The sequence below is a fragment of the Centropristis striata genome, chromosome 17 (genome assembly GCF_030273125.1).
Source record: "Centropristis striata isolate RG_2023a ecotype Rhode Island chromosome 17, C.striata_1.0, whole genome shotgun sequence".
NCBI classification, from domain to species: Eukaryota; Metazoa; Chordata; class Actinopteri; order Perciformes; family Serranidae; genus Centropristis; species Centropristis striata.
In genome coordinates, this window is record NC_081533.1 from 2,554,650 (window position 1) to 2,574,352 (window position 19,703).

The 19,703-nt window shown below is 37.2% G+C and overlaps 1 pseudogene; it reads left to right on the top strand.

Annotated features, from left to right (window-relative positions):
• The window catches only part of LOC131989473 (zinc finger protein 721-like), a 56,115-nt pseudogene extending 40,700 nt beyond the window's left edge, over positions 1–15,415 (top strand).
• The last annotated feature ends 4,288 nt before the right edge of the window (positions 15,416–19,703 follow it).

Here is a 19,703-nt window from a genome sequence, read left to right on the forward strand (position 1 = left end):
ACGTTTACATTTAACTGATTTGATTAATCGTTTTTATATTCACATTGATGAACATATATACAGTATATCTACACAGGGGGCATTGATGAGAATACATATCTATACAGCTATACAATTGCTATTATTATTATTATTTTTATTTGTTATTATTATTATTATTATTATATGTACTGTTGCTGACATTACTATTATTATTATTACTATATACTGTAATATACTACTATTATTATTATACCGGCCTTATTTATTATTATTACTATTACTATTATTATATATTTATATATTATATATCATACTATATATTATATATCATACTATTTTATTTATAATTATTTTATTTTATTTTATTTATTTATTTTTTTTCCCAATTTCTTTATTGAGTTTTTGCAGACAGTACAGGATAAAATCTCAGTTACACATTGTGTTGGAAAGCGTCTGCCTTAGAGTGAAGTACTAAAATAAAAGAGAACAAGACAAAAAGAGAACCCCAACATGAATCCCACTATCCCTCCCAACAACCCACATCAGATGTAATCACAACTAAATTATTACACAACATACAGCAACATAAGTAAATACTGAAGTATGGTTAAGACAAAAAAATAAATCAATAAAATAAACAAACAAAAAAAAAAAAAAAAAAAAAAAAAAAAAAATATGGGGGGGGGGGGGGGGGGGGGGGGGGGGGGCACTCTCTCTTTCCAAGAATTAAGAAGCGTCCTCGGCATCATCAGGAGTCACAATAAGACTGTTGCTAATATAGGCCAGCAGTGGGTCCCAAGTTTTATGGAATGCTGTCAGAGATCCCTTCTGTGAGAACCTTAACTTCTCTAACTTTAGACATTGTAAAATTTCCCGTATCCAACTGTTATGGGTCGGTGGAGAAACATGCTGCCATTTGAGTAGAATGGCACGCCTGGCCAGCAGGGTGGTAAAGGCCATGACACGCTGTACAGAAACAGGGAGATTCTTAGACAGAGGAAGACCAAAAAGAGCAGTCAGGGAATTTGGTTCTAAATTTACATTGAAAGCCTGTTTGAGAGTTTGGAATATACTGGACCAAAAGTTGGTCAGCCTCGGACATGACCAGAACATGTGCACATGGTCGGCTGGGGACTGTTTACAACGGTTACAGGCATCACTGTGACTTGGATATATTTCTGCCAATTTAGCGTTGGTGAAATGGGCTCTGTGAAGCACCTTCCACTGTAATAGAGCATGCCTGGCACAAATAGACGAAGTATGGGTCAGTTTTAACATGTCTCTCCACTGGATATCAGTAATGTCTATCCCCAAATCCTTCTCCCATGCATTTTTTAGCAATATAGTGAGGACTGGGCTCAGAAGTGCAATCTTATTATAAATAACAGATATCAGTCGCTTTTGTCGCAGGTCGAGAGGCAGCAATTGGTCTATTTCAGCTTCGGGGGGGCGGTTTGGGAAATGTGGGAACTGTTTTTGGATAAAATGTCTCATTTGAAGATACCGAAAAAAATGGCTATTAGGCAGGTTGTATCTATCTGACAGAGATGCAAAGGATGTGAAAACACCGTCTTCATACAGGTCCTTAAGTGTTCTGAGGCCCTTATCCGACCAAATGCGAAATGTAGGGTCCGAGCGGGAAGGGAAAAATGCATAATTATTCAAAACTGGGGCAAGAGTCGAAGCCCTATGAAAACCGTGCTGCTTTCTGAACTGGATCCAAATTTTAATTGTATTGGTGACCACCGGATTAGGTGAAACATCACGGGCACTTATGGGAAGCTGTGAACAGATCGTCGAATGTAGAGAACAAGAAGAAGATGATATCTCAGTGTGAGCCCAGGGTGGACAGGTGTCTGCACCTTCCCCATGGAGCCAGTATATAAGTTTATTAATGTTGCAGGCCCAAAAATAGTAGCGAAAGTTTGGCAATGCTAGCCCTCCTTCAGGTTTAGGAAGTTGAAGAATGTTTTTCTTAACACGGGCTGGTTTATTCTGCCAAATAAAAGTGTTAAGTTGTTGGTCAAGATTAACAAAAATAATTATTTTATTTTATATTTTTACTATTTATTATTACATATATTTTATATTATATACTGTACTGTAATTATATACCGTCTAGTCACTATAGCATTGCTGCCATCATATCATCAGTATAATTATAATTACCATCATCTTGCCAATCTACACTGTAATTTCCCAGCTTGGGATAAATAAAGTATATCTATCTATCTATCTATCTATCTATCTATCTATCTATCTATCTATCTATCTATCTATCTATCTACCAACTGATCTGCTTTTTTAACTTCTTAAGTGTCCTTGTTCTATCCAGTGTTTTTTCTATTGTTGTTTTTAATTCATGCTACCTCAGTATTTTATTTTATTCTATTGTATTTTATTGTACTTGAATACCGGACTGCTGTGACAACCGAATTTCCCTTTGGGGATGAATAAAGTATTCTATCTTATTAGTGTTATGCGCGGGACTTCATAGTATTAGCCAAAATCAGCAAATTCTGTTCGTAAAATGACGTTATAATAGCCAGATACAATCAAAAGTATTTTTTGATTCTTACCTGTGAAAGGTAAGGCCATGCGATCGGGTTTGTACTGTAAATCTGTTGGTACATTTCCATGCAGCACATGAATGAGGCATCTTCTCGCTGTCTCCGCTTCTCCACTTTGCCACATCCAAGATGGCGGCGACGTCGACGTACGCTTCAGCACTCAATGCGGAGTCTATGAATATATGTCTATGATCACATCATCCTCATCATCCTCATCATCCTCATCATCATCATCATCATCATCACAACAACAATAACAACAACAACTTTTCACAACACATTCTACATAGTTCTTTACAAACACAAGTTATAAACAGACATGAAACAAAAAACAAAGATAATGTTAGAGAATGACATAGTTCTGTGCAGTTAAAAGACAGTTCAAGGGAAGGTAAAGTTCAGGTCAAACCAGGAAAGGCTCTCTGATAAAAGTCTGTTTTAAGAAGAGATTTAAAAGAGATCACTGACTCAGCCGACCTGATTTCCTCAGGCAGGTTGTTCCAAGGTTATTATAGTTAACGACAACTAACGAAATAATGAAAAGTAGAGTTGAAAAAACATTTTTGTAAACTGAAAAAAACAAACAAAAAAAACAATAACTAACTGAAACTGTATTGTATGGTTACATACAATACAGTTTCATACATTATTCAGTGTTTCTATTAGAACATGCAACACATTGGTAAATATGTTTATTTAGACTGTGATGTCTATACTCAAACCTGAATTCAATACACCTAGAACTGTAAGACTTAATAACTTTATTGGGGCTAAGATGGATAAGCCAAAGGAAAGAAAGGCAACATTTATTATGACCTCTTTGAATCTGCCACCCAACACATAGCACACTACAAAAAAACTAAAACTAACACTAAAACTAATAAAAACTAAACTAAAACTAGCAACCTCACTCTATAAACTAACTAAAACTAAATGAATTTGAAAACAAAAAATCACATCAAAATTAAAACTAAAAGTAATGAAAAATCCCAAACTATTATAACCTCGGGTTGTTCCAGAGCCTCGGGGCCCTGACTGCCAACACTCTGTCCCCCTTTGTTTTCAGCCTCTGGAACAGTCAGGAGACCTCTGAGGGTCTCAAAGTACAGACTGGTGTGTAGGTGTTAAGAGGTCAGATATGTAGCAGGGAGTGAGGCCATGAAGGGCCTTAAAAGTAATCAGTAAAATCTTAAAATCAATTCTAAAACATACTGGGAGCCAGTGTAAGGACACTAAAACAGGAGTGATGTGATCATATTTCTTGGTTGTGGTTAAAAGTCTGGCAGCTGAATTCTGGACAATCTGGAGTCTATGGAAGGATTTTTTTTTACCTAAAAACGTTCAGCAGCATGTTTCCCTGCTGTCAGCTTTTCTCTAAAGTTTTGGCTTTTCCACAAGTTTCCATGTCCAATTTAATGCATCAACCCTTTTTCAGCAATGGTAAAAAAAAAAAAAAACACCTTGACCAAGTGTAAAGTGTGTTTTAGTATTTATTGTATGTGTTTTTAATTTTTGTGTTTTTGTATTTTTTGTGTTTTTTATGTGTTTTTTTATATGTGTTTATTTTTTAATTATTTTGTGTATGTTTTATTTGTTTATTGTAATTTTTTGGTGTGTTTTTGTGTCTTTTTATGTCGTTTTAAAAACAAAGGTTGGGGGGGTTTGTGTGTTTTTTGTGTTTTTATTTGTTTCTTTATTTGTTTTGTTGTTTTCTATGTTTTTTGCGTGTTTTCAAAATGTTGATCCAGTAAGTCATATAGGTGAGGTTGTGCTGGAAAAATAGACATAAATAGTGTCAAAATAGCCCCAAACTCCAAAGAGTTAAAAGTCCATGAAATAGAAATAGCTTGCTCTGATTGGATGATCAGCGTTTCATGGCTCAGCCAATGAGAAGCTGCGGGGGGCGGGGCATATAGTCACCCAGCAACACAACAGAGTCCTCTTCAAACGGAAACCAGGACCAGGACCGGCAGCACACAGCGGAATGGAGCAGATCCAGGACCCGGAGGACTCCAGTAGACCAGCAGCAGGCTCTGATAGCACCGATGTTCAGGTCAGACTTTATTCTGTTGTCTCCGTGTTTTCTGGCTTCATGTACAAATGAGTGGGACACATTAAATACTTTGTTTTCCGAGATATTTTCCCGCCGCTTCTTTGTGTATTCGGGAGGGGGAGGGGGAGGGGGGTCTCTGTTCTGATCAGATTCAGATCAATCAGCTCTAAAAAGCTCCAGCTTTAGTTTCTTTTCCGTTAAATCAAAAGTAGTTTATTGAGCTTCTCCTTCTCTGTGTAACTTTATCAGAATCAGACTCTTCTCTGCTCCCTGCAGATAAAAACAAGTACTAACGGCTGCGGCCGGCTTCAATACTAACGTGTGCGGCGGGAGGCGGGGCTTGACTGGCTGGACGGTCAAGCCCCGCCCATGACAGCACGTCACACGCCAAGCTCTGCCTAGAGTGCACTACGTCATCGTGGTTAGTTCAGGGACAGTCGGGATTTCGGATACTCGGTAGAAACAGCGCCTGGATGGAGTATTTTTCCCTACTGCTGTACATTTACAAAACGACTATTTGACTGAAGATTGATCTAAAATTTTAATAAAACTTTAGTGAACATAAAAACTGTCTTTGCAATGTCTTTTGCAGCGACATATTGTGTTTTTTGCTATTAATAAATAGGTTTGTCATTGTTTGTCATTAACGGAAACCTGAAAACAGCAAAATGCAGAGAAGTGAGTGATTATTTTATAGGCTACATAAATGATCATGTAGGCATCATCAATCAGCAGACTGTACAACAATCAAAGAAAGCATTATATAATTGTCATATCTTCCAATGATGTAGGTCTGCATCAGTCTAAAAAACATACCTTGGAAAACTTTTTTTAACCACTTCTCACCTATACAGCGTCATGTCCTGTATTGATGTGTCATAGCCTTTGTTACTGTATGTGCCTGTTTGTGTGGAGTGTATTTTGGGACTTGGTCCAGGTAATCAAGGGCAGTCTGTGGTTCTCAGTTGACTTGTTAAGTAAGTAAAAAAGTGCATAATGATAGATGATTTAAAAAAGGCAGTGATAGCAAATAATTAACAAAAGAAATGTTTCTACTATTTCGCAACAATGAACACACTTCAGATCAAACTATGAAATCTGTTAGCAGTAGGTCGGGCAAAAAAAATAAATACACACACACATATATAATATGGGTGCAGCATTCATGCAGACCAAGCTATTTATATATATATATATATATATATATATATATATATATATATATATATATATATATATATATATATATATGGCCAACAATTCACTCTGCCACTGCTATAACAAACACATTTTCTGTGTGGAGTCTAACCCTGCAGGTGGTAACACCTGTTCACTCTTGAACATTAAGGGTTATGTTGTACAGACGTGCTCTAAATATTATTTATGGTTATAAATCGCTTACTCCACCATAGCATCTCACCACCGTGTCTCTCTTTCTGTCTGTCTGTTGAAACAGGAAGGACGAGAGAGACTCAAACGGCACCACTGTCAGCTCTGTGACAAAACCTACTCAACAGCTGGAAGTTTGAAGGTTCATCTCCGCATCCATACTGGAGAGAGACCTTACAGCTGTGACCAATGTGGGAATGCTTTCAGTCAACTACAGCACCTGAGAAGTCATCAACGCATCCACAGTGGAGAGAAACCTTACAGCTGTGACCAACGTGGGAATTCTTTCAATGAAAAACAGAGCTTGAGAAATCATCAACGTATCCACACTGGAGAGAGACCTTACAGCTGTGACCAGTGTGGGAATGCTTTCAGTCAAATACAGCACCTGAGAAAACATCAACGCATCCACACTGGAGAGAAACCTTACAGCTGTGACCATTGTGGGAATGCTTTCAGTCAAATACAGCACCTGAGAAAACATCAACGCATCCACACTGGAGAGAAACCTTACAGCTGTGACCATTGTGGGAATGCTTTCAGTCAAATACAGCACCTGAGAAGTCATCAACGCATCCACACTGGAGAGAAACCTTACAGCTGTGACAAGTGTGGGAATGCTTTCAGTCGACTAGATAGCCTGAGAAGTCATCAACGCATCCACACTGGAGAGAAACCTTACAGCTGTGACCAGTGTGGGAATGCTTTCAGTCGACTAGATAGCCTGAGAAGTCATCAACGCATCCACACTGGAGAGAAACCTTACAGCTGTGACCAATGTGGAAAAACTTTTTCTCACAGTTGTAACCTTGAATACCACCGACGCCTCCACACTGGAGAGAAGCCGTACTGGTGTGACCAATGTGGGAAAACCTTTTCTCACAGTTGTAACCTTGAATACCACCGACGCATCCACACTGGAGAGAAGCCGTACTGGTGTGACCAATGTGGGAAAACCTTTTCTCAGAGTTCTCACCTTAAAACTCACCAACGGGTTCACACTGGAGAGAAACCCTAGTGGTGAGACGAAGGCAGGAAAACTTTTTCTCTGAGTGGTTTTTTAGAAAAAATAAAAGTTGTTGGAGCATTATTAGTAGCCTCTTTTCTTCTTCATCTTCATCTTTAATATCCACATCATAAAACTGTTTTAAGCCTTCAATAAAAACAGATTGCTCATTGTGCTGTCTGATTAAAGTTCCTGGTGTTGGTCTGTTCTCTTAAAGCCTCCTGCGACTCCCTCACTGTCACAGGTAGGAAACTCTTTGGGATAGGCTCAATGTTTTATGTGAAACTTTTTATGCTGAATTGAACATTTTTACCGTTGAATTAAACGGAAAATGTCCAGCTGGAAACCACATCATCCCTCAAATTGTTCTTTGTCCTGAACTAATGAACCAAGAGAGGAGATGAAACACCAACTCATGCATGTTGTGACATTGCCACCCAATTAAGTGAATCCTGTGCGTCCGTGTGTGTGAACCTGCTGCCTGCAGAGTCTGGTGATCTGCTGCTGCAGGAGAGTGAGCTCAAGTGTGCTGCGGGGGAGGGGTGATTGGGAATTAACAAATGCAAGGCCAGGTGAGCAGAACAAGGAGAGAAATCAGTGTGAACACAGAGGGAGAAGACAGAAGAACACAGAAAGAACACAGAGACAGACTCAACACACTGGCTAAAAAGCCCATTTGGATTTGTTGAGACGGTCATCGACTTACTGCCTGTGGACACATAGTTGCTAGCTGCAGGGCTGTAAGTGGCTGAATTGTTTTTTCCCTTTGGGGGAGTAAAGGCCCTCACCCTTCTTTTTGTTTGTCTTATTAAGACTAGATTGAAACTTTTCCCTGGTTGGAGTGCTGCCTTCTTTCCTTTTGTGGATTATATATTTTTTGGTGGATTACCTTTTTCTATTTTTTTTCACTTGTGGATTACCTTTTTTCGTTGGGGATTATATTTTTCGTAAAGGTGAACTGTGACTCTTCAGCCTATATTAAGGCCTTTTTCTGTTCTTTTGTACATGCCGTAATTTCGGGATCGCCCTTATTTATAAATAAACATTTTGTTGCTATCAAAAATCTCTAGCCTTTGTACTTTTATAACTGAACGGTCACTCCTTCATTTTTTAGTGGTAACGTTAATTCACTGTGTCGGCGTAAATTGTTACAATGTCTAAAGCATTTGTTTTTGTGTATTATACCGATATCATCATGTACTGGTTAAAAATAAAATTAAGTCTCATTAACACGTTGAATTATGTTTTCATATCAATTTTCTCCCAACTCTGTTTCACACCATCATCATCAACTTTCAAAATGATCAAACATGCCATAAAAATACATCTAAAAAACCATTAATTTAATGGAATACATTGAAATAACAGTCTGTACACTAAATAATGCTTCTATATATTGAATTTAATAATCACACAGTGACATTTGGAGCATGAAGCTCTATAAACCTGATTTTCTTAGATGTTTATTTTCTTCTAGAAAATGAGCAGAACCCACCGTATTTCATTTAGTGAAACAGCTGAACCCTGATCTAGTTCTGACTGGTTTAGTGGAAAGGTTCAGTATGAGGACACGATGTGCTCTCTTGACCTGCAGCTCAATAGAGGAAGGGAGCCTTAAATGTTTGTTGAACAGCTCTTCTGCAAAGCCACTGAAGTTTTAACAAATAATAGTTATAACACAGTTACAGCTAAGCTAAGCTAAATGACCCTATCCTTCACTCTTTATAATGAAGAGTTTTAAAATAACATAATCACTTACTGAAAATCTATTGTGTGGTTACAAAAGTAACTAAATTACATTGAAAATGTCCTTCGTTTACGTCTTTGTCAACTTTTTTCATACATAATTCAGTGTTTCTATTAGAACATGCAACACATTGGTAAATATGTTTATTGAGACTGGGATGTCTATACTCAAACCAAAATTCAATACACCCAGAACTGCAAGAGTTAATAACTCTACTGGGGCTAAGATGGATAAGCCAAAGGAAATAAAGGCAAAATGTATTATGACCTCATTGAATCTGGTACCAAACACATAGCACACTACAAAAAAACTAAAACTAACACTAAAACTAATAAAAACTAAACTAAAACTAGCAAACTCACTCTAAAAATTAACTAAAACTAACTGAATTTGAAAACAAAAAAATGAAAACGAAATTAAAACTAAAACAGCTGAATTCTGGACAATCTGGAGTCTATGAATGGATTTTTGCTTCAGGCAGGTAAAAAGGCTGTTGCAGTAATCCAAGCGTGATGAGATAAAAGCATGTAAAATGGTCTCTGTGTCTTTAAAAGTTAGCATAGATCGTATTTTAGAAATATTTGGAAGGTGATATTATTATATATTATATTTGGATATTATATTAGGCTTTAAATTAGTATTGAAATAAAAGTTTCGAAATGAAGTAATCATTTTTATTTTTTTAAGATAATTTTTTTGACATTTTTGCTTTTTTATTGAAAGTGATAGATAGAAAGCAGGTGATAGAGGGGAAGACATGCGGCAAAGGGAGCTCAGGCCGGATTCGAACCCGGCTCCGCCGCAGCAAGGACCCAGCCTTAATGGTAAGCAATCTACCAGTGTGAGCCACCTGGACGCCCCGAAATACAGTAATAATAATGATGATATTAATAATTAAGGAATGTAGAAACACTTTTCCATTAGAGTTAACCCTCTGGATCCACCAAAAGCGCCGGAGCACGACTTCTTCATGACGTCAGAACCTAAAAACGTTCAGCAGCATGTTTCCCTGCTGTCAGCTGAACTCTAAAGTTTTGGCTTCTCCACAAGTTTCCATGTCCAATTTAATGCATTAACACTTTTTCAGCAATGGTAAAAAAAAAAAAAAAAGTGTTATTTTCCCTTTTTTCTAGATATTTTCAAATTCTTCAGCATTTTATTATTGATATATATTGATTTCATGTATTCTTTTATGTTTAAGTTTTTTTTGTTGGTTTTTGTGTATTTTTATGTGTTTTTTTATGTGTTTTTGGTACGTGTTAGTTTTTCTTTCATTTTTTGTGTGTTTCTTGTAAAAAAACAAAAACATACGTGTTTTCGGTGTGTTTTGTGTCTTTTTATGTCTTTTGTAAAAAAAAAAAAAATAGTATATTTGTGTGGGGTTTTTTGGTGTATGTATTTGTTTTTTGTGTGTGTTTTTGTGTGTTTTCAAAATGTTGATCCAGTAAGTCAAAATGAAAAAATGATCAGGTCATATAGGTGAGGTTGTTTTTAAAAAAATATACAAAAATAGTGTCAAAACAGCCCCAAACTCCAAAGGGTTAAAAATAACATTAAATAGAAAAAGTTTGCTCTGATTGGATGATCAGCGTTTCATTGCTCAGCCAATGAGAAGCTGCGGGGGGCGGGGCATAGAGTCAGACTGCAACACAACAGAGTCCTCTTCAAACGGAAACCAGGACCAGGACCGGCAGCACACAGCGGAATGGAGCAGAACCAGGACCCGGAGGACTCCAGTAGACCAGCAGCAGGCTCTGATAGCACCGATGTTCAGGTCAGACTTTATTCTGTAGTCTCCGTGTTTTCTGGCTTCATGTACAAATGAGTGGGAAACATTAAATACTTTGTTTTCCGCGATATTTTCCCGCCGCTTCTTTGTGTATTCGGGAGGGGGAGGGGGAGGGGGGTCTCTGTTCTGATCAGATTCAGATCAATCAGCTCTAAAAAGCTCCAGCTTTAGTTTCTTTTCCCGTTAAATCAAAAGTAGTTTATTGAGCTTCTCCTTCTCTGTGTAACTTTATCAGAATCAGACTCTTCTCTGCTCCCTGCAGATAAAAACAAGTTCTAACGTGTGCGGCGGGAGGCGGGGCTTGACTGGCTGGACGGTCAAGCCCCGCCCATGACAGCACGTCACACGCCAAGCTCTGCCTAGAGTGCACTACGTCATCGTGGTTAGTTCAGGGACAGTCGGGATTTCGGATACTCGGTAGAAACAGCGCCTGGATGGAGTATTTTCCCTACTGCTTTACATTTACTAAACGACTATTTGACTGAAGATTGATCTAAAATTTTAATAAAACTTTAGTGAACATAAAAACTGTCTTTGTAATGTCTTTTGCAGCGACATTTTGTGTTTTTTGCTATTAATAAATAGGTTTGTCATTGTTTATGTCATTAACGGAAACCTGAAAGCAGCAAAATGCAGAGAAGTGAGTGATTATTTTATAGGCTACATAAATGATCATGTAGGCATCATCAATCAGCAGACTGTACAACAATCAAAGAAAGCATTATATAATTGTCATATCTTCCAATGATGTAGGTCTGCATCAGTCTAAAAAACATACCTTGGAAAACTTTTTTAACCACTTCTCACCTATACAGCGTCATGTCCTGTATTGATGTGTCATAGCCTTTGTTACTGTATGTGCCTGTTTGTGTGGAGTGTATTTTGGGACTTGTCCAGGTAATCAAGGGCAGTCTGTGGTTCTCAGTTGACTTGTTAAGTAAGTAAAAAAGTGCAACCCTTTTCATGGAATATCATAATGATAGATGATTGAAACGAGCCAGTGATAGCAAATAATGCAAATAATTAACAAAAGAAATGTTTCTACTATTTCGCAACAATGAACACACTTCAGATCAAACTATGAAATCTGTTAGCAGTAGGTCAGGCAAAAAAAAAAAAATACACACACACATATATAATATGGGTGCAGCATTCATGCAGACCAAGCTATATATATATATCTATATATATATTGTCAAGTGAGTTGAGATCTACTCGCCACACACCAGCTAAGCAGAATAAAGCTGTGGAAATCAGGGGTGATGCATAAATGGCACTGTAATGATTGATGTTGATTTAGTATGATTATTGTGAAAAAGATGCTAATGAAAAGTTGATGATGATTGTATGTAAAATGATGAGTGTAAAAGGTTGATGTGACTTGATGGAAAAACTGTGTAATGAATGCAGTAAGGTCAGTATCAGAACGTGTGGTAACCGGATTGATCGTTGGAGATTTGGTAATAAGGTGATTGAGACAGGGCGAAGCTAGTAGACAAAGGGGAACTCCAAAGAGGAAGGATTGGGCCAAGACATGGTGTACGTGTGGAACGTGTTGGGCCGAAGGAGACAGGTGAAGAGGAGGGGAGAGGGACGGTCCGAGAGATGGCGGCAGTGGAAACCAGAAGAGAGATGTAACCAATGAGAGGACTGGTGAGGAGTGGCAAGGAGGAAGTGATCTGAAAGGATGAGCAGCAGAGTATAGAAGCTGTAACATAAGAAATAATCCTGGTCATCCTTCCCGGGGAGCTGCAAGACTCTTCAACCGACTCTCAAGAGCTGAAGACGACGCCTGATCGACCACATCGGGGGAAAAAGACTCCAGTTCTACAATCAAGAAGAAGACAGAGTGAGGACATCCACATCAAGAAAGAAGATTCCAATCTGACCGGTGAAGACGAGAGACGAGTGAGAAGGAGGGTGACCAGACCAACGCCAGTCGATGATCGATTAAAGAAGTCTTCTTTCCAAGTCCACACTGAAGCCAGGACCCAGGGACCAGTCCAGGATCGCTCCAACTCTGGCCAGAGGGGAGAGTCACAGCTGAGGCCTGAAGCCTGGCATTGCAGAAGAGTTTCTTGGCCAGACAACTCTCACGTCTCCTTCTCCAAAACCTTCAAGTTTAATACCCAGCTACAGCTTCATTCAACACAGGCAGTTAGGATATCATGGTAAGACATTCAGTAGTTTATAATCATTTTATTATTGAGATTTTTGAATATTTTAAGTAATCACTTTGAAATCAATTTTTGCTGTGAGCTTGCATCTTGCTATACTATCAATAAATTTTCAATTGCATTTAAAGTGAAGTAGTGGACCTTAGATTTTATTTTTTATTTTTAATCTTTGGGTATTAAAAGGACCTTAGATTTTATTTTTTATTTTTAATCTTTGGGTATTAAAAGGACCTTAGATTTTATTTTTTATTTTTAATCTTTGGGTATTAAAAGGACCTTAGATTTTATTTTTCATTTTTAATCTTTGGGTATTAAAAGGACCTTAGATTTTATTTTTATTTTTAATCTTTGGGTATTAAAAGGACCTTATATTTTATTTTTTATTTTTAATCTTTTGGTATTAAGAGGTGGTGTGTAATAACTAGGTTTTTATTGGTTACCCTAGCCAAATAAATTTTAACTATCCTTGAGGCTTATTTTCACAGCCACTAACATTAACCTAGCAAATTCCAAGTGCACAGATCAACAAGAGGAGAGCTGCCATAACCGGACGTGGCCAGTGTGGTATCTGTATTCCAGGGTTTCTCAACAGGTGCCACGCTGGAGGAAGCAGGATAGGTGTCCGGACCAAGGCAGTTAGAAGCTAGGCGTGTCTCCTCACCACCAGCTTAAATTATAGGTTCCCAAAATACCTGCTGAGATAATATTCTCAGGAAAAAGGGATCTGACCTCTTGGCAGGAAGCTGGTCCAGAAGTCCCTTCACAAGGGCAATCTCTGGGATCAAACAATATATATATATATATATATATATATATATATATATAAACTTCCTATTTCAAAGCATACAGCTTAAAATTATATCAATGAATAAGTGTATGGCATTAGTTATTACCTCATCAAAAGTGGTGTTTTATTTCTAGAAGTGAGAAAGAGAAAAAAGCAGAAGTTGAGACGATGATGCTGATTGCCAACAATTCACTCTGCCACTGCTATAACAAACACATTTTCTGTGTGGAGTCTAACCCTGCAGGTTCACTCTTGACCATTAAGGGTTATGTTGTACAGACGTGCTCTAAATATTATTTATGGTTATGAATCACTTACTCCACCATGGCATCTCACCACCGTGTCTCTCTGTCTGTCTGTTGAAACAGGAAGGAAGAGAGAGACTCAAACGGCACCACTGTCAGCTCTGTGACAAAACGTATTCAACAGCTGGAGGTTTAAAGTTTCATCTCCGCATCCATACTGGAGAGAGACCTTACAGCTGTGACCAGTGTGGGAATGCTTTCAGTCAACTACAGCACCTGAGAAGTCATCAACGCATCCACACTGGAGAGAAACCTTACAGCTGTGACCAATGTGGGAAAACTTTCAATCAGAAACACCACCTGAGAAGTCATCAACGCATCCACACTGGAGAGAAACCCTACGGCTGTGACCTTTGTGGGAATGCTTTCAGTCGACTACAGAACCTGAGAAGTCATCAACGCATCCACACTGGAGAGAAACCTTACAGCTGTGACCATTGTGGGAATGCTTTCAGTCGACTACAGAACCTGAGAAGTCATCAACGCATCCACACTGGAGAGAAACCTTACAGCTGTGACCATTGTGGGAATGCTTTCAGTCGACTACAGCACCTGAGAAGTCATCAACGCATCCACACTGGAGAGAAACCTTACAGCTGTGACTATTGTGGGAATGCTTTCAGTCGACTACAGCACCTGAGAAGTCATCAACGCATCCACACTGGAGAGAAACCTTACAGCTGTGACCAATGTGGAAAAACTTTTTCTCACAGTAATAGCCTTGAATTCCACCGACGCATCCACACTGGAGAGAAGCCGTACTGGTGTGACCAATGTGGGAAAACCTTTTCTCAGAGTTCTCACCTTAAAACTCACCAACTGGTTCACACTGGAGAGAAACCCTAGTGGTGAGACTAAGGCAGGGAAACTTTTTCTCTGAGTGGTAGTTTTTTAGACAAATAATGCTTCTATATATTGAATTTAACAATCACACAGTGACATTTAGAGCATGAAGCTCTATAAACCTGATTTGTTTAGATGTTTATTTTCCTCTAGAAAATGAGCAGAACCCACCGTATTTCATGTACTGAGACAGCTGAACCCTGATCTAGTTCTGACTGGTTTAGTGGAAAGGTTCAGTATGAGGACACGATGTGCTCTCTTGACCTGCAGCTCAATAGAGGAAGGGAGCCTTAAATGTTTGTTGAACAGCTCTTCTGCAAAGTCACTGAAGTTTTAACAAATAATAATTTCAACACACTTCCAGCTCAGCTAAGCTAAATGACCCTATCCTTCACTAGTGTTTGTTTCTCTGAATGCACCAGTGTAACATGTGGCTGTTGTGACAATATGTGTAAAACATGTTCTCTGTCTTCACAAAAAAGTCAATTTATATTTTTTCATCTTACTAAAAATTTTTTTTTTTTTCATATTTTTTACATCCCAAAATATGCTGTTTTTTTGTCATTCATGAAAAAGCCACAAATACATTTTTAGTATTTTTAGGCATTTTAAAATTTTACCATTTTTGACAAAAAAAGGTGTGACTTTTTTGTTTTTGTGCAATTTCTGGACGTCCCATTACATAAGATTTTCTGTAATTTCTGTGCAAACTATACCCTAATATATATCAACAGACTATAATAAAGTCATTTTTAGGCATTTCAAAATTTGACTTCTTATGACAGAATACGACATGCTATCGTATTCATTATTTTTCTTCCCCGAATTTTGACATCTCATAAAATGGAGTTTCTCTGTCATTTCTTGCCATATTATCCTTTAATACGTATCAACAGGTTATATATATATTTATGTCTCATATCTATTTGCAGAGAGACGCACTTTGTCCCTCCAAGTGTTGATCCATGTTTGGTTAGCCAGTGCAGATGTGAACATCTGTATCGATCCAGACATATAAACAGGTTTTCCAGCAGTAATGCAAACACTGCTGACGTGGAGAATTTCACTCAAAAGTACTGAAGTTACAAAGTTCATATATATTTATATATGTAGAATAAAATAAACAGGAAACCAAATACAAATCAACACATTGATTTGATTTTTTTCATGTTAAATATCAACCGGGAAAGTAACTTGTGTTGAATTTAAAATGTAGTGGATTACAAGTATAAAGTGACATATAAAGGAAATATTCAAGTAAAGTAAAACTACCTTAATATTGTAGTGAAGTACAGTTCTTGAGTAAATGTAATAAGTTACATTCCACCACTGATTACAGGCTGTGTGGGCTTTAATGTTATTTATTATCTTACTGGTGTCAGATAATTAATAATAATAATCATGTTGATGCTGAGAAGGACAATAACAACAGGACAACAAACACTGATTAAAGGATTAACAGTTTGAAACGACGAGTCAAAGCTTCTCTTTGTCTGCAAACATTTAATGAGAATATAAAAAAGAAGATTATTAAAGCAACAACTCTGACAGGATGCAGGTTCAACAGCAACAATCACCTTTACTTGAATAAAAAACAGAATTAAATCAAATCATGCTTACAATAATATTTTGATTTTGTCAGAATGTCTAAAGAATAAAGGTTTGTTCAGTGTGAGTTTGAACTCTGGAGTGTTTTTGTGTCTCTGTTTATTCATCTCCTCTTCCTCCTCACTGGATCAAACCACCTCAGTCAGACTCAGTTACTGCTGTCAGTCTTTAGTTTCAGAGAGAAGCTCAGAATATAACAACACAGCACATGAAGAGGAGGCATGAAGAAATAACTAGCTTGGCTCTAAAAACGCTCAATGAGACGTTCTGTGAATGCACTGGTGAGCTTTAAGGGTTCTACTATGATGTATGTATCCATCATCATCATCATCATCATCATCATCACATCATCTCATCATCATCATCATCATCATCATCATCATCATCATCATCATCATCTTCATCATCACATCATCATCATCATCATCACATCATCATCATCATCATCAGCATCATCATCATCATCATCATCAGCATCATCATCATCTCATCATCATCATCATCATCATCTTCATCATCACATCATCATCATCATCATCATCACATCATCATCATCACATCATCATCATCATCACATCATCATCATCATCATCATCACATCATCATCATCATCATCATCATCATCATCTCATCATGATCATCACATCATCATCATCATCATCATCATCATCACATCATCATCATCACATCATCATCATCATCACATCATCATCATCATCATCATCACATCATCATCATCATCATCATCATCATCATCATCTCATCATGATCATCACATCATCATCATCATCATCACATCATCATCATCATCACATCATCATCATCATCATCATCACATCATCATCATCATCATCATCATCATCATCATCATCTCATCATCATCATCACATCATCATCATCATCATCACATCATCATCATCATCATCATCATCATCACATCATCATCATCATCATCATCATCATCATCTCATCATGATCATCACATCATCATCATCATCATCACATCATCATCATCATCATCACATCCATAGACATATATACATAGACTCCGCATTGAGCAGGTTGGTCCGTTGCTGCAATACGTCAGCGCGGCCGCCATATTGGATGTGGCAGATCTGCCTGTAAACTAATGAAAGGAAACGGACTGAACTTCATAAAGCGCCTTTCTACAAAGTGCTTTAAGTTAATGCCTCTTATTCACCCATTCACACACACACACTAATATATCTGGGAAACAAATAGGCACCAAAAACAAAGTATGTAACTTTTAAAGTGATGATTATAAATGTTTACTCCTTATGTTTAGGGTGACCAAGCGTCCTCTTTTGCCCGGACATATCCACTTTTTACGTCCTGTCCGGGGCGTCCGGCCGGGTTTTATAAATTCAGCAGAATGTCCGGTGTTCAATGTTTTTCATAGGACCAGTACACGTGCACGTAAATTGACCGGCGCTTTGCACACAACTTTGCGAGACGTAATTACCAAGAGGCTGCCTAGTGGGCGAGTCAGCGCCGCGCACACACAGAGAGAGAGAGAGAGAGAGAGAGCAGAGCAGACAGAGAGCAGATCGAACAGCGGAGCAACATTACATATTGAAATTTAACATTTAATCTGTGTCTATAATAACCAGATCCTGAAATGTAGATGTGACATGAGGGTTTTCTGAATAAAGAGCACTAACGTTTACATTTAACTGATTTGATTAATCGTTTTTATATTCACATTGATGAACATATATACAGTATATCTACACAGGGGGCATTGATGAGAATACATATCTATACAGCTATACAATTGCAGTCTGTGTGTGTGTGCAAGTTACTATTAAGTTACTATTATTATTATTATTTTTATTTATTATTTTTATTATTATTATTATTATATGTACTGTTGCTGACAGTACTATTATTATTATTACTATATACTGTAATATACTACTATTATTATTATACCGGCCTTATTTATTATTATTACTATTACTATTATTATATATTTATATATTATATATCATACTATTTTATTTATAATTATTTTATTTTATATTTTTACTATTTATTATTACATATATTTTATATTATGTACTGTACTGTAATTATATACCGTCTAGTCACTATAGCATTGCTGCCATCATATCATCAGTATAATTATAATTACCATCATCTTGCCAACCTACCAACTGATCTGCTTTTTTAACTTCTTAAGTGTCCTTGTTCTATCCAGTGTTTTTTATATTGTTGTTTTTAATTAATGCTACCTCAGTATTTTATTTTATTCTATTGTATTTTATTGTACTTGAATACCGGACTGCTGTGACAACCGAATTTCCCTTCGGGGATGAATAAAGTAATCTATCTTATTAGTATTATGCGCGGGACTTCATAGTATTATCCAAAATCAGCAAATTCTGTTCGTAAAATGATGTTATAATAGCCAGATACAATCAAAAGTATTTTTTGATTCTTACCTGTGAAAGGTAAGGCCATGCGATCGGGTTTGTACTGTAAATCTGTTGGTACATTTCCATGCAGCACATGAATGAGGCATCTTCTCGCTGTCTCCGCTTCTCCACTTTGCCACATCCAAGATGGCGGCGACGTCGACGTACGCTTCAGCACTCAATGCGGAGTCTATGTATATATGTCTATGATCACATCATCCTCATCATCCTCATCATCCTCATCATCATCATCATCATCATCATCACAACAACAATAACAACAACAACTTTTCACAACACATTCTACATAGTTCTTTACAAACACAAGTTAAAAACAGACATGAAACAAAAAACTAAGATAATGTTAGAGAATGACATAGTTCTGTGCAGTTCAAAGACAGTTGAAGGGAAGGTAAAGTTCAGGTCAAACCAGGAAAGGCTCTCTGATAAAAGTCTGTTTTAAGAAGAGATTTAAAAGAGATCACTGACTCAGCCGACCTGATTTCCTCAGGCAGGTTGTTCCAAGGTTATTATAGTTAACGACAACTAACGAAATAATGAAAAGTAGAGTTGAAAAAACATTTTCGTTAACTGAAAAAAATAAAATAAAAACAAAACTAACGAACTAAGACAAACTAAAATTAAAGTGAAAATGTCCTTCGTTTACGTCTTTGTCAACTTTTTTCATACATAATTCAGTGTTTCTATTAGAACATGCAACACATTGGTAAATATGTTTATTGAGACTGGGATGTCTATACTCAAACCAAAATTCAATACACCCAGAACTGCAAGAGTTAATAACTCTACTGGGGCTAAGATGGATAAGCCAAAGGAAATAAAGGCAAAATGTATTATGACCTCTTTGAATCTGGCACCCAACACATAGCACACTACAAAAAAACTAAAACTAACACTAAAACTAATAAAAACTAAACTAAAACTAGCAACCTCACTCTATAAACTAACTAAAACTAAATGAATTTGAAAACAAAAAATCAAAACGAAA